Source organism: Alexandromys fortis, unplaced genomic scaffold (assembly GCF_014885135.2).
Source record: "Alexandromys fortis isolate MF-2015 unplaced genomic scaffold, M_Fortis_MF-2015_v1.1 scaffold_56, whole genome shotgun sequence".
Lineage (NCBI taxonomy): Eukaryota > Metazoa > Chordata > Mammalia > Rodentia > Cricetidae > Alexandromys > Alexandromys fortis.
The window spans coordinates 1,586,541-1,600,349 of record NW_026067935.1 but is presented as its reverse complement, the minus strand read 5'-3'; positions in this window follow the sequence as shown (position 1 = coordinate 1,600,349).

The window sequence follows — 13,809 nt, the reverse complement described above, 5'->3', positions numbered from 1 at the left end:
CAAGGACACTGGAGAGTCCTAAGGTGTCCCTGTCCTTTTGGCCTGGAGAGAGTAGGACGCTGTGGGCATGGCAGTTCCTCTGTCTCTGCCCTGGGTCACAGTGCTAGGTGCCTCCTGTGTATGTTGGTGATAGCTTCCCATGTGCCCTCTGCCCTTCCTTGGCAGCTGCCAGGCATCCATCCCTTCCACCTCTCCTTGCAAAGCAGGCTTGCAGCAAGCAAATGCTGGGTTTCAGTAGTGGGTCTGCTGCTGTTCTTCGCTCTTAACCTTTTCTTTTCTTTTCTTTCCTTTTCTTCTTCCTTTTTTTTTTAAACGTTTCTATGATCCTGGGGACTGGAGCCAGGCCCTTGAGCATGCTGGGCAAATGCTCTCCCGTGGAATTCTTGCATGTTAACCTCCAGTCTCCCCACCCTTTCAAATCATCCCCAAATGAACGTCACATCCCCCCCTCTCTCAGGCTTCTGCGTCTCCCAAATCGGAAACCTGCACATCCGTGTCACCTGCCTCCCAATCTCAGCCTGCATTTTAACAAGCCCTCCCCTCCCCAGAAGCTGTGCTCATTACGCCCAAGGCATGCTGCTGCGAGCATTTGGCTCTCACACCTGCTGCACACCAGAGCCTCCCAGGGACCTGGAACGGATGCCTGCTTCCCTCTGCCAGAAATTCTCAGCTAATTGGCTTGTGGTGGGGGACTCGTTAGGCTCCCAGGTGATCCCAACATGCAGCAGAATTGGCGAATCACCGGCTGAGAGGCAACCAGAGAACTCAGACAAAAATGACGGTCACGCCGAGGTGGGTGGTCTGTTTAGAGCCCAGATGGGCAGCATGTGGCAAATGAACCGAAAATGGCTGCATTTCCCACCAAAGGCCGGCAGGTGGGGCTGGAGGAGAGGGCCTGCCACCACAGCCTGGACAGTGTAGGATGGACCCCAAGTGTTTTAGGGTTCTCTAGGGGAAGAGAACAGATAAAATGAATGTATATTAAAGAGACATTTATTAGCTTAGCGTCCAGCATAGTCTGGGTACTCCAACAATGGCTGTCTCTCACTAGAAAGGCTGAGAACCCAGTGATTATTTAGTCCGCGAGGTTGGATGCCTCTGCAGTCTCCATCTAGTTCTGTAGGCCTGGGGGATTTAAAAAAACAGCAGCAACAGGATAGATGAGGCTGCCAGCGAGAGTGAATGAAAGCAGGCAAAAAAAACAAAAGAGCAAAGTTTCCCTCTTCCCTGTCCTTTCCTCTGGGCTGCCATCAGAAGATGCCACCCACGGTTAATGTGGGTCTCTCTACTTCAAATAATCTACTGGAGAAAAAAACTTCGCAACTGTGCCCAGTAGCTTCCTTTTCAGTTGATCCCAGCCCGGCCAATTTGACACCAAGGCTAGACATCACACAAAGTATACTTGACTGATCCATCACCACCCTGTGTTCCTGTGGCTTTTTAAACTTTTGTTTGTTGGTTTGTGTATGTGTGTGTGTGTGTGTGTGTGTGTGTGTGTGTGTGCCTGCTTGTCTGTATGTACTCCACATATGTGCAGGTGCCAAAAAGGCCAGAAGAGGGTATCAGATCCCCTAGAAAGGGAGTTACAAGTGGCTGTGAGACAGTGGGACCAAGCCCAGATCCTCCGCAACACTCCTTTGTAAACACTCACACTTGCGCACACTGCCACCTTTCACACTCAGACCAGAGGAAGGCTTTGATGTTCCTCTGAGCCTCAGCCCAGAGGAGGGGAGGCTTTGCCATTCCCACAGGATTGACGGAGGCATTGGTTCTTTGACATGGCTGTGTCCATGTTAACAAAACACACTCCCTCAGGACTCCATCACTCTTTACACACTCACTCAGGGCTTCCTTCACTCCCCACCTGTCTGGAGCAGCTGACTTCTGCTCAGGGAGTGCTCAGAAGCACCTGTGTGATTGCCAGATGGGATGGCCAGGGGAATGCTAGATGCTTGGCTGACTTCTGCCCTGTGCTCCTGGTGACAGCATCCCTTGGTGCTTGAGCCTAGTCATCATGTGGCACCAGAATGTGGAGCCCAGGGTAGGCTGCTGGCCTCTGGCCGGAGTCCCTCTGTGGTAGTGCAACACTATGCTCCAGAGACAAGAACCCATCGCCTCAGCAACATTCCTGAGCCCTGGTGACTGGCTCTCCGTAGACCCCAGATTTCTGTTGTCCACTGCTGCCTGTCTACAAGGGGTAAAGGTGCTTCACTGGGGTTGCTGTGAGAAAGGGTCCTCCCTCACCAGGTTCATGCCTGTGGTGGAAACTCCAGCGCACAGTGCAGTGGACCAGAGTGGTCCAGCCTCCGGCTCCAGTGGTCAGGCCAGTGATAGCCTTTGATGGCCCCTGTGAGTAGGAGGGATCCTCTGTTGGGGTTGCAGCCAGCACACAGTGAACCTTCCCTCCAGTGAGAACCACCTAGAAGGAGTCCAAAAATGGCCTGAGATCCCTAAAGGCATGGGGGCCACACCATCCTTACTCTAGTGAGCCCAGTGTCAGTACCACCTGATCTTGTCTTAGTTGGCTCTGTGTTGCTGTAATAAACACCATGACCCAAAGCAACTCGGGGAGGAAAGGGTTCATTTCATCTTCCAGGTTACAGTCTGTCCTTGAGGGAAGCCAGGGTGGGAACTCTAGCAGAGCTGGAACTTGAAGTAAAACCTATGGAGGAATGTTACTCACTGGCTTGCTCCCAGGCTCAAGTTCAGCTGCATTTTGCATACATCCCAGGTCCACCTGCCTCGGAATGGTACCACTCATGGTGGACAGTGCCCGTCTACATCGATTCGTAATCAAGAGAACATCCCTACACATACCCACAGGCCAGTCTGATGGAGGCAATTCTTCAGTCGAGGCCCCCTCTTATCAGGTGTGTCAAGTTGACAACCAAGATTATCTGTCACAGCTGTAGACCTCAGAAGTTCTGCACCATCCTGTGTGTTGCCTTGAAGGGAGGGAAAGCCTCTTGTGAGCCTGGCCACACTGATCTGGGTCAGCTCTCTCATGTAAGAGAGGTGTCCTTCCTAATACAGAGTCCTGGCTAGAGGGGCCAGAACCAGCAGGCTTGCTGACCTCATAGTGACTGTGCAACAGGCCTTGCCACGGAGGCCTGGGACACTTCTGCAGAATGCACCCGTTCTCTGTTGGCAGACCAGTTCTACACACCCTGAGGGGAGAAACGCAATGTAACAACAGTCGTTGCTCCTGAGCTTGACCGTGATGAAGACTCCCTGGCCCCTGGTGTTTCTCTCTACTCTCAGGCTAAGACTTCACCCCCTTGGGTTTCACCTTCAACCCCCAGGGGTGATCAATAGGCAGCTGGAATTCTAGTTCTGTAGCTTTAGCACTTACTGGTTGTGCTCCCTCAGGACCAGGACTACCCACTCTCTATCCAACTGATCAAATGTCCAGAAGCCTACCCAGGGAGATGATGCACCTAGCCAAGTGATGTCCAAGGTATGGAGTTGCTGATGTCTGGATCCCTGGGCTGGTTAATTCCTAATGCTGTTGGGAATGTCTCAGCTGGGTCAGGGATGGAGACTCGGTGTGGATGACAGAGAGAAATGAACCCTAATGCTGGCGACTCAGCCTGATCAGCTGAGGGACTCAGGGGAAAAGGAACAAAATTGTCTGTCCTAGAAAGGCAACAGACCATGGTAAAGGCCTACACCAAATTTCCCCCATAATGAGATCGGCATTGAGATAAATAGAACCTGCACTTAGATCCGTCACCAGGGTCACTTCATGTGTCCACTCCTGACCACATTTGCTCCCTACACAGCACACATGACACCTCATCTCTTTTGGGTTACATTTGAGATGTTGGACTCATCACACTTACAGAAGGGAAGGTGAGGTGGGCTTGAGGAACAACCCCCAAGAATCTTGGCTCCAGGGAGTGCTCAGAAGCACCTGTGTGATTGCCCAATGGGATGACCAGTGGAATGCTAGATGCTTGATCTAGCTTGATCAAAGGAGGAGCTACTGATGTCAAGTTTATTGTGTGTGGAGGTCCAACTACAAATAAAGGCCACTGATAAGGTTAGACATGGCCTGTATGATGTCTCTACCCCAGTCTGATTTCTTTTGGAGAAGTACCTGACAATGCAGATGAAGTCACCAACATCTATCCATATATCTACCATCCATCTACTTATCCATCCATTCATCCATGGATGCATTCATCACTCATCCATCTACCCCTCTATTCAATTATCCCACACCCATACTTAACAAACATATATTTATCTATATATTTATCCACCTGTCGTGTACCCATCCTCCATCTATCTGTCCTCCCATTCACCTGTTTATCCATCCATCACCTACCTATACATCCATCCATACATCATCCACCCACCCACTCAACTATCTGTCCATTTACACATCCACTGATCCATTTATACATCTATCCATCACTTACCCATCTATCCAATATACCTTCATGTATCACGCATCCATCATCTGTCTGTCCCTCCTCCAATCCACCCATCCATCCATCAGTCCACCACCCATCAACATCCCAGCACTCAGCCACCCATCCAGTCTACCTTTATACATATCTACTCATCCATCATCCCTCCATCCATCTTTATTCTAGCCATGCGTTCATCCACCCACCCCTACACCAATCTGTTTACCCACTTATACACTCACCTATTCATTCATTCTCTCATTTTAAAAGTTTTCATTGTATGATAGTCTTAGACACAGATAGGCAGCTGCTGGCTTTGTAAAGGTCCATGTAAATAGAGGCTCTGCTTTGAGACCCTCCATGTTTTATCACAACAAAGATCAATTTAAGATGCTTTGAGAAAGATACTACAAAGAGTGAGTGAAAGAGGATGAAAGAGTAGTGGTTTTTGCTGTAGTACAATGGATAGGAGGGATGAATGGATGGATGGATCGGTGGGTGGGTAAGTGGATGGATGGATGGATGGATAGATGGATTGGTGGGTAGACAGATGGACAGATGAATGGACGGATGGACAGACAAATGGTTGAGTGGATGGATGGATGGATGGATGGATAGGTGGGTTGGTGGGTGGACAGATGGACAGATGAATGGACGGATGGACAGATGAATGGTTGTGTGGGTGGATGGATGTGTGGGCAGATGGATGGATGGATGGATGGATTGGTAGGTGGACAGATGGACAGATGAATGGACGGATGGTTGGGTGGGTGGATGGATGTGTGGGTTGGCGGATGGATGCATAGATGGATGATGGATGGATGGATGGATGGATGGGAGGATGGATGGATGGATGGAGAAATGGGTAGGAGTGTAAGTAGTTAGGTGGGTGGCTGGATAAATGGATGAACAAACAGGTGGGAGGATAGGTAGGTGAAAGATAAGGCTTCTGTGAGCTCTTCCATGTCTTTTCATCTAGTCAACCAACAGCATTATTGAGCTTTGACAGCCCCTGTACTCACTTACTTATTGGTTTGAGAAATGCCTTGTCCTGTGAGGAACCACACAAAGAACTAGCACTTATGAGGAAAAGAAACAAGAAAATTGCTACTGGGACCAGTGGGGATTTCTATGGCCTGTGTAAGTTCCTCTCTAAGTTATTCTGACTCCCCTCTTCCCAGACACTGCCCACACTGTGTTAGGTCAATGATTTCATAAAGGTCTGTGTTTACAGACTTGTGGGGTGGGGTCCCACAGAAGTGTAATACCTCTCCAGAACCACATGGTTGGAAGGAACTAAAAATGTATTCTAATAGAGCAAGGGTTACTTGTCACCAAAGTGGAGGATGCTGGGCTGATGAGTGCTAAGTCCTGGTGTGAATTCATGACCCATGGCCATTCAGTAATTATGAGGGGCCAATATTGATTGTCAACGGGATCTAGGATTGCCTAGGGACAAGCCTTCTAGCACACCTGTGGGGGATTATCTAGGGAATGCCTGTGAAGAATTGTTTAGATTAGGTTCATTTGGGTAGGGAAGATCCACCTCAACTGTGGGTGGTACCAATCCATGTATAGATGTCCTGGGCTGAATAGAAAGGAGGAAGTGAGCTGAGCATCAACCTTCATCACTTCCTGCTTCCTGCGTATGGATGCAATGTGACTAGTACTTCCTGTTCGCATGGCTATGCCATGCTGGACCACAGCACCGTGAACTGTAAGTCAAAATAAGCCCTTCCTTCCTTCTTTGTTTCTGTCAGGTGTCTTGCTGCCGCAATAAGGCAAATAGGTAACACAGTCACCAGCCTGAACAGTGAGTACAGAAACCTAAGCGTCATAGCCCATTTGAACTCCTTGGCCCCATGACTGCGGCAGCCACATTCATGATACAGAAAGATCTGTGTGTGTGTGTGTGTGTGTGTGTGTGTGTGTGTGTGTGAGAGAGAGAGAGAGAGAGAGAGAGAGAGAGAGAGAGAGAGAGCGCCAAGGAGGCAGATTTGGTAGCTGTCAGCCCCTATACCACAAGTAGACACGGCACCGCCACCAGATGAGAAGAAAACCCGTCCTCAGATCTGTTCTCCAAACTCAGTGGCCGTGAGAACCACCGGAGTCCCATGTATTCCAGGAACCACACTGGCAGTCACGCTAGCTCTGAAGTCTGTGTCCTCAAGCCACAGGCTCTGCCGCTCCTCACAAGGGATTCGAGTCACTCACCAGCATCATCAATGGAGACAATGCCCTCTATCTTCTGGCTGTCAGAGAGGAAGCCAACGGTGCGAGGTGACTTGCTGGGTCATCAGTGTTCCTGAAATGGGTGACAGACACTCCTTGGAACGTCAGCTCTTTGCACCATTAAGTGACTGCCTGCTCCGTCTAGGTTAGCACTTTGGATCTAGGTGTGTGCATGGGGATGTCAGCGTCTGAGGAATACTGATCAGGAGGAGGAAGCCAGAGGCAAAGTCTCTGTGATTGCATCTCAGGCTGTGTCTGAGATGAACCATTGTCTGTTCTCTGACAAGCCGGGGGACGATTGCTCTTGGAAGCGAGAACATGTCAAGGGAAGACAGCGCATCCAGATGGAAATTGGTACCCCACCTTTGTTTCTGTCCTCTGTAAGCACAAATAGGACTGCAATCAGCCGGACGCTTGTGGTCAGCAATGGTCAGTGGCAGGGTTGAGTCTGGACTTGTCAGGGACCTCTGTGAAGCTGACACTCATGGAGTTCTACTTACAAACCCGCTAGAAGCTGCTGGGGACTGAGGAAGGGCTGCACATAGCAGGCCCTGGGGAGAGTCGTGTGACAGCCTGGAGGAGCACTATAAAAGGAGTAGACTCGCTTGGGGCTGCCCTGGCATTGGAGATGATGGCAGCCACAACCGGGTCACTATCTTCATTTGCCTTACTCTGACTCCATTTAAGATGCCCTTCCCCTCATGGCCTTGACCTCCCTTCTCCCTGTGTCCACTGAGACCCTGATCTAGCTTGGGGGAGCTGATGGCCTACAGTGTCAGGGACAGGATGGCAGCTCACAGCTATGGCATTGGCTTCACCCAGCAGATGCAGCCATGTGCATTTTTAATGCCTCTGCTGGATAAAAGGCAGACTAGCTGACTCTCCCCGCTCCCTTTAGCTGTCTACTCTCTGCTGTGGCGTCTGGCCTGGGGTGGATACTGAGAAGTGGTTGCCAGCCTCTGGTCACGTGTCCGTGAGTAAACAGATAGAATAGCTCATCCACGGAGCTCTCCACACGGTGTCAGAGACCAAGGGAAGAAAAGCTGCTGGGAGCGGGGGGGGGGGGGGGGGGGGGGGGGGGGGGGGGGGGGGGGGGGGGGGGGGCTGGGCACGGGGCTTTATGTGGAAAGGGAGGGAACACAAGAGTCACAGAAGGTGTGTGCCAAGGCCTGTCACAGCTGCTCGTGATGTCCAACAGGAGAAACAAAACTAATAATACCCCTTCTGCAGTGTGCCCTCACGCTGGGGCATAAAACTCCAAAGCAACAGTTTCCAGCTTCTTCCCCATGCCGCCAGCTGTCGTCGGTTCCGTTTTCACCTTTGAATTTGTGACCTCCAATCACTTCTAGGAAAACGAGTCTCACAACTGAAAATCCCAGCTTGTCTGAACTCCCCAGCTTGACTTCCCTTCTCCAGCTTGTAAGGGGACCATCTGTGCAGGCCGCTGTCCATCTCTTGAGTTCCCTCACCTGCCTGGTGCGACCTGCAGTCGCAGATGGAAGGCTGTCAGTGCTGAGGACACACCCTGGAGATCTGGGGCAGGGCTGCATCTCCCGGAGTCCCATCCCTCTGCAGGAGCTTACAGCCTCCTGGATATAGCTGGATACATTGTATCCCAGAACAAAGACACAACCCAGCATCCCTTGCAGCAAGGCATCATCATGTAACCATGGACTGTCCAATGGATGAGAGAGGGGATAGCAGGTAGTCCTTCCCAGTCACTGCCAAACTCTTCCTCTTCCTTCTCCCCAAGTGAGCTGTATGCTCAAGAGCTTTGCTGGATCCTGTAGTAGAGAGAGGATTGGCCAGTATTGCTGTCATAAAGCAGTAGAGAGCCTGGGGCTTCGACATGGGCATGGGGGGTCATACAAATCTGTCACTCGCGCCTGATTGCTGATGACAGAGTTGATATCTGTTATGTTGAAGACCCTCTTACCTGGGAGCAGCGATTCCACCTTCCAGTGCCTGCCACCAATGAAGCCAGATGTTCCCTGCGAGCCCAGGTTCGTGCTATCTCATGATGCCAGTCGGCCTTCCGTCATGTACAAAATACAGTAATAGCTTAAGGGGGAAGGTTTACTTTGGCGCTGGCAGTAGAGCTTAAGTCTGTGGTTAATTCCCCACATTGATTTCTGGACTTGTAGACATGGAGAGCAGAAATGGCTCAGTGGTTAGGAGCCCTGGGTACCCCTCTGGAGGACCTCGGTTCAGTACCCAACAGCCACATGGCAGCTCACAAGTTTCTGCAACTCCTGTTCCAAGGGATCCAGTGCAGCAGGCCTGCACATAGAGCTCATATATGTGCATGTAGGCAAAGTATCCATATACATAAAATAAAGTAAATCTTTTAAAAATTAAAGGAAAGAAAGAAATGGAGGGTAGGCAAGCTGTTCACATCATGGTAGTCGCGATAGCAGCCAAGAGAGGAGGAAGCCTAATATCCCTTTAAAAACACATTTCTCCCCCCACCCCCAAAAAAAACCCCTGACTTCCTCCCTCCAGGTTTTCCCTAAAGGTTTCACCATCTTCCAGAAACACTATACTCTAGAACCAAGCTTTTGGCACAGGAGTCCTGGGGTGCCCCAGATGCCAGCCACAGCATCGGGAAGGCATGTCTTCTGGTCCCCAGGAGCACTCACCCCTGCCTCCTGCTGCTTCACATGCTAAGCACAAGCTCTGATTCAGACTTTCTGTTTTGCTCAGGGGCTTCAGCCAGGAACCCCAACCCTCCTGGAGTGGCCCCGGCATGCCAGCCCGGGCTGCTCACCAAGAGTGCAGCATTGGCCGGGTGGGTGGCTCCTGCCTGGATGTTTCCCTCAACCTGAGTCAGCCAGGCCATCCCAGGATGAGTGCTGTGGGCCTTGGACACGTGACCACCCAGAGCCTCTAGTCATTTGTCAATGAAATGGAGGACACTGGAGTGCTATCTCACTGTGATGTGTCACAGTGAGCTGACAAACCATAATTGTCTGTACAGTGGCAGGCAGATAGTGGGCCCATGAGTGATAGGGACTATTGCTGTTGTGTACAGATATCTGGTCTCTCTGATTCAGGTCTGAAAACTTTATACATAATCAAAATCCTCAGTTTAATAAAACAACAACTTTGAATCAATGTTTACTGAAGAGCAAGAAGTTCAGCAGATCCCAAATGGGAGCAGACAAAATCCATTTGATCCAAGGAAGGGTTTAGCCAACTCTTAAGTGGCCAAGAAGATTCCTTTTGTTGTGCAGCGAGCTCCAGAGAATGGAGGACCAGGTCAGACACGATTAAGAGTTAGCAGGAAGGAAACTTCAAATACACAGAGGGTAAAGACTTGTGTGTCAGCCTGCCTGCAGCATGGATGCCGGCTCCACCGGGTACTGGCTAGGCGCTGGGCAAGTGATTTGATGTCTAGGGGCCTCAGTTCCTTGATCTGCAAAACAGAGAAAATCAGATCTGGCTCTAGCTGAGATGCAGCAGGAATCAGGGGACTGATCGCAGTGCTTCCGGCAGAGCTTGGCAGAGCAGGTGCCTGGGCGAAAGTAACCATGATGCTTCAGCAGAGACCCCTATCTCTGTCTCTACTTCATTGTGACACAATTTATAAAGAGCCAGGTTCTCCGCAGAGCCTCCCATGAGTCGATGTCAACCTGGGCACAAGAACCATACAGGGATAGCAAGAACATTCCGCAGCCACACAACCAGGAACAGTGACTGACATTTCCTACACACCTGCCACAGTCTAGCAAACTTGGGCTACACCTTGCACATCCACAATCATCCCAATGGCTCTGTGATTGTCCTGCAGGGATTCCATGTTCACAGAGGAGGAAACTAAGGCAGGAGATGGAGAGGCTTCACAAAGACCACATATGTAGTAGAACAGGAGACAAGATTCTAACAGGCTGCCCAGGCTGGGCAGAAGGACCTTTCAAGGCCACTGCTACCTTGGCTTGTCCCCAAGAAGTGCACACTTTCATTTGTCCCCTCCCGAGGAAGTGTACATGATGGAGACTTAATTTAGCTAGCTTACCCCATCTGTTCCCAGTCAGCCCACCGCATTTGTTTGACCGGGCTGGCTGCTCCGTTTCAGGAACGGAATGCCCCAACCCTCTCTCTGCCTGCCCCACTTTTCCTATGAAAGGGGTGGGTGGCCTCTGGCTATGCAGCCCTGTGGACAAGGCTAGGCAGCCGAGGAATGATTACACAGGGATGAGGAAGCTGCCCAGAGCAATATCAGGGCTTCATTGCTGCATGCGGAGGAAGCAGATGCCAGATGGGCAAAACACGGCACAATATGCGTGACGGGCCACCTGATCACGGTGAAGGTACGCAGGTGACCCCGGGGAAGCAAATATGAACATGGTCCCACCTGGCCTAGGGTTATGTTATTTTTGACATGGGAATGCCCATGACGGGTCGCTCCCTTATTAAAGAAGAGATGTGACTGTGATGGCAATCCTCTGGAGGCTCCTGGGGACAGGGAGGAATCAAAGCTGACCTCTACCCCGCCAGCTGGAAGCGTTCATTTCAGCCCATGCAGTCAGAATGTATTAAAGCTACAGGAGTTAAAATGGAAACAGCAGGGTTGATGGGGAGCCAGAGGAGAGGAGGACACACTCGGGGTCCCATGCATACAGTTCCTTGCATCTTTAGCTGCAGCGAAAGACTTCATCATGAACAGGTCCTCCTGGAGAGTTGATCTCCACCATACCCAGGCTAGGTCTCTACCGTAGTCCTTCTGTGACCCAAAGCAACTCCCCTAATTTTAGATTTCTTACATTCTGTGGCCTCTGTTGGGTTTAACTATTTACTTGTACCTACCTTGCCTCAGAAGTTAGTTCGGGATCTTTTTATTAGCAAGGATTATTGGGGGGACATATCTGTGTCACGAAGTAGCATCACTCCGTGGCTCTCTGTCAGCTGGGTGATTTCCAGTCCAATGCTGTAGGCTACTTGAGTTTGGGATCTCTTATATAAGTACCAGTGGAGCAATGGGTTCTCAGCCTTCCGAATGCTGTGACCCTTTAATACAGTTCCCCATTTTATGATGACACCTTCCCCCAGCCATAAGATTATTTTCATGGCTACTTCATATCTGTCATTTTTATATTATTATGAATCAGGATGTAAATATCTGATCTGCAGAGTATCTGATGACGTGACTTCCAAGAAAGGGCCATTCGACCTCCAAAGGGGTCACGACCTACACTTTGAGAACCACTGGTCTGATCTGAAGCTGGGGGCTGCTTGTCCTCAAAGTCCGAGCAGCCAGAGCCTTGGTGAGGGTCCTTCTGAGCCTGAGCTTGAGGCTTAGGTCCACCTTGCTCTCTGCCTCTCCCTCCTCCCTCTCCTCCACCTCACAGAAAGAGGGTGAGAAGCACACCTTTGGGTCTGCTAATTCCCAGATAAGGAGCCAAGAAACTGTCCTGTGGGGCTTCAGGATGCACTTGTGGCAGTGTCACATGACTCTGGCATCAAACTGGCATCTGGTGGAATGGCAGGTGGTCACTGAGAGAGATCAAGATGTGATGTACCTGCTCCACAACACCACAGGGACCTGTGACCCGTGATCCCTTCGAGAGAACTAACAATCCCAGAGGCCTGCAGAGGCTCAGAGTTCCCACCACCATGGTGCCCTCCACCTCTGTAATCAGAAGCCTGGCTAGCCCAGGGAACCAGAGCTGTGGAAAGCCAGGGGAATGCATGAATTTGCCTGCTGATATTTGTCCAGCCCTAACTCTGACCTGGGCCCTCACCTGGACGCTGGGAACATACAGGATCAGATAGAGCCCTACCCATGCAGACCACTTCCTGGGTCCCCGGGCAGGCTGAATCTCACATAGGTCTCCCCAAATGGTGAGCCAGCAGTAGCCTCTTGGCTGCAGTGAGAAAGGGAACAGTGACATTATCCTCTCCGTTGGCACTGCATCCTTATACTGCCAGTTCCCACCTCACCCTAAGATGCTAGGACCAGCACCCTTTGATGGGCCTCATCTGGAGAGTGAGTCTCTGACCACAGGGAGAGGGGAAGTTTCCATGGTTACAGAGAGAAAGGAAACGAAAAGAGATCCAGATAACTGAGGGATTTAACCACCTCAGGCAGGGGCATTTTTGCGAATTTATGGGAAACTCAGATTCTCAGAGTTACATTGCCTTGGGTTCCGATCATGGTTTTATCACTGAGTTACAATAAAGCAGATGGAAACATGTCCCTTGGTGGGGGGGGGGGTGGTCCTTGACTCTCCGTTTCCTCATCTGTGAAGCAGGAAAGTCCACGGCACTGGCCTCCTGGATTTCCAGATGGTAGAAGGAGCTCGAACATGCAGACAGTATAACCACCACCACCATCGCTCACAATGCTCACCAAAGGCTCGCAATGCAACACCGCTGCCTTCTCCCCATCGCTCTCTTCCTGAAACCCTTGGTGCTGAGTCTGACCCTAGGTAGGCTCCAGTGCCCGCATCACATCTCCCAGGCGCTTCAGCGAAATCACCTGCTCCATTTCCGGCTGTGGTTTCCTCTGCTTCCAGGCCAGAACGATTTTCTGCCACACTAATGAAATGGCAGTTCCTCCTTTGGAACACTTTAGCTGGAATGGGAGTGGAATTTAAAGAGGAATACGGAGGGAGCTTGTGCTGGGGGCGTGGACGGTGATAGATACAGGGGACACGGCTATTGGAGAGATGAGACTAAGTCAATTTCTTCATCCTGCAGGAGGGGAAACTGACGCTCAGAGGAAAGAGATTCCCCTGGGCCGGGGGGGGGGGGGGGGGGGGGGGGGGGGGGGGGGGGGGGGGGGGGGGGGGGGGGGGGGGGGGGGGGGGAGTCAGGCTGAGGGAGAGCTAAGTCTAGAACTGAGGTGTCTGTCCCCACTGTGTGTGTCACTGCAGGTGAGCAGCTGTGACACAAAGAAGGACCAGGTTGCTTCTTGGACCCTTGTGTCTGTGGGAGTCCAGGCAGCCTCTCCCCTTTGTCTGGGTGCAAATTCTCCAAGCAGGGGGCCTCTGTTTATAGCGTGGCTGAGATTGACTCTTAAGTGTTCCCAAAAGCCTAGATTTAGAGTACAGGCTTGGTCCTCCAGCCTGTGGTGCTAAGGAGAGGTGGAGCCTTTAGGGAGTGGGGGTGGGGGTATGGAAATGTACATGGGTGCATTCTCTCTCTCTCTCTCTCTCTCTCT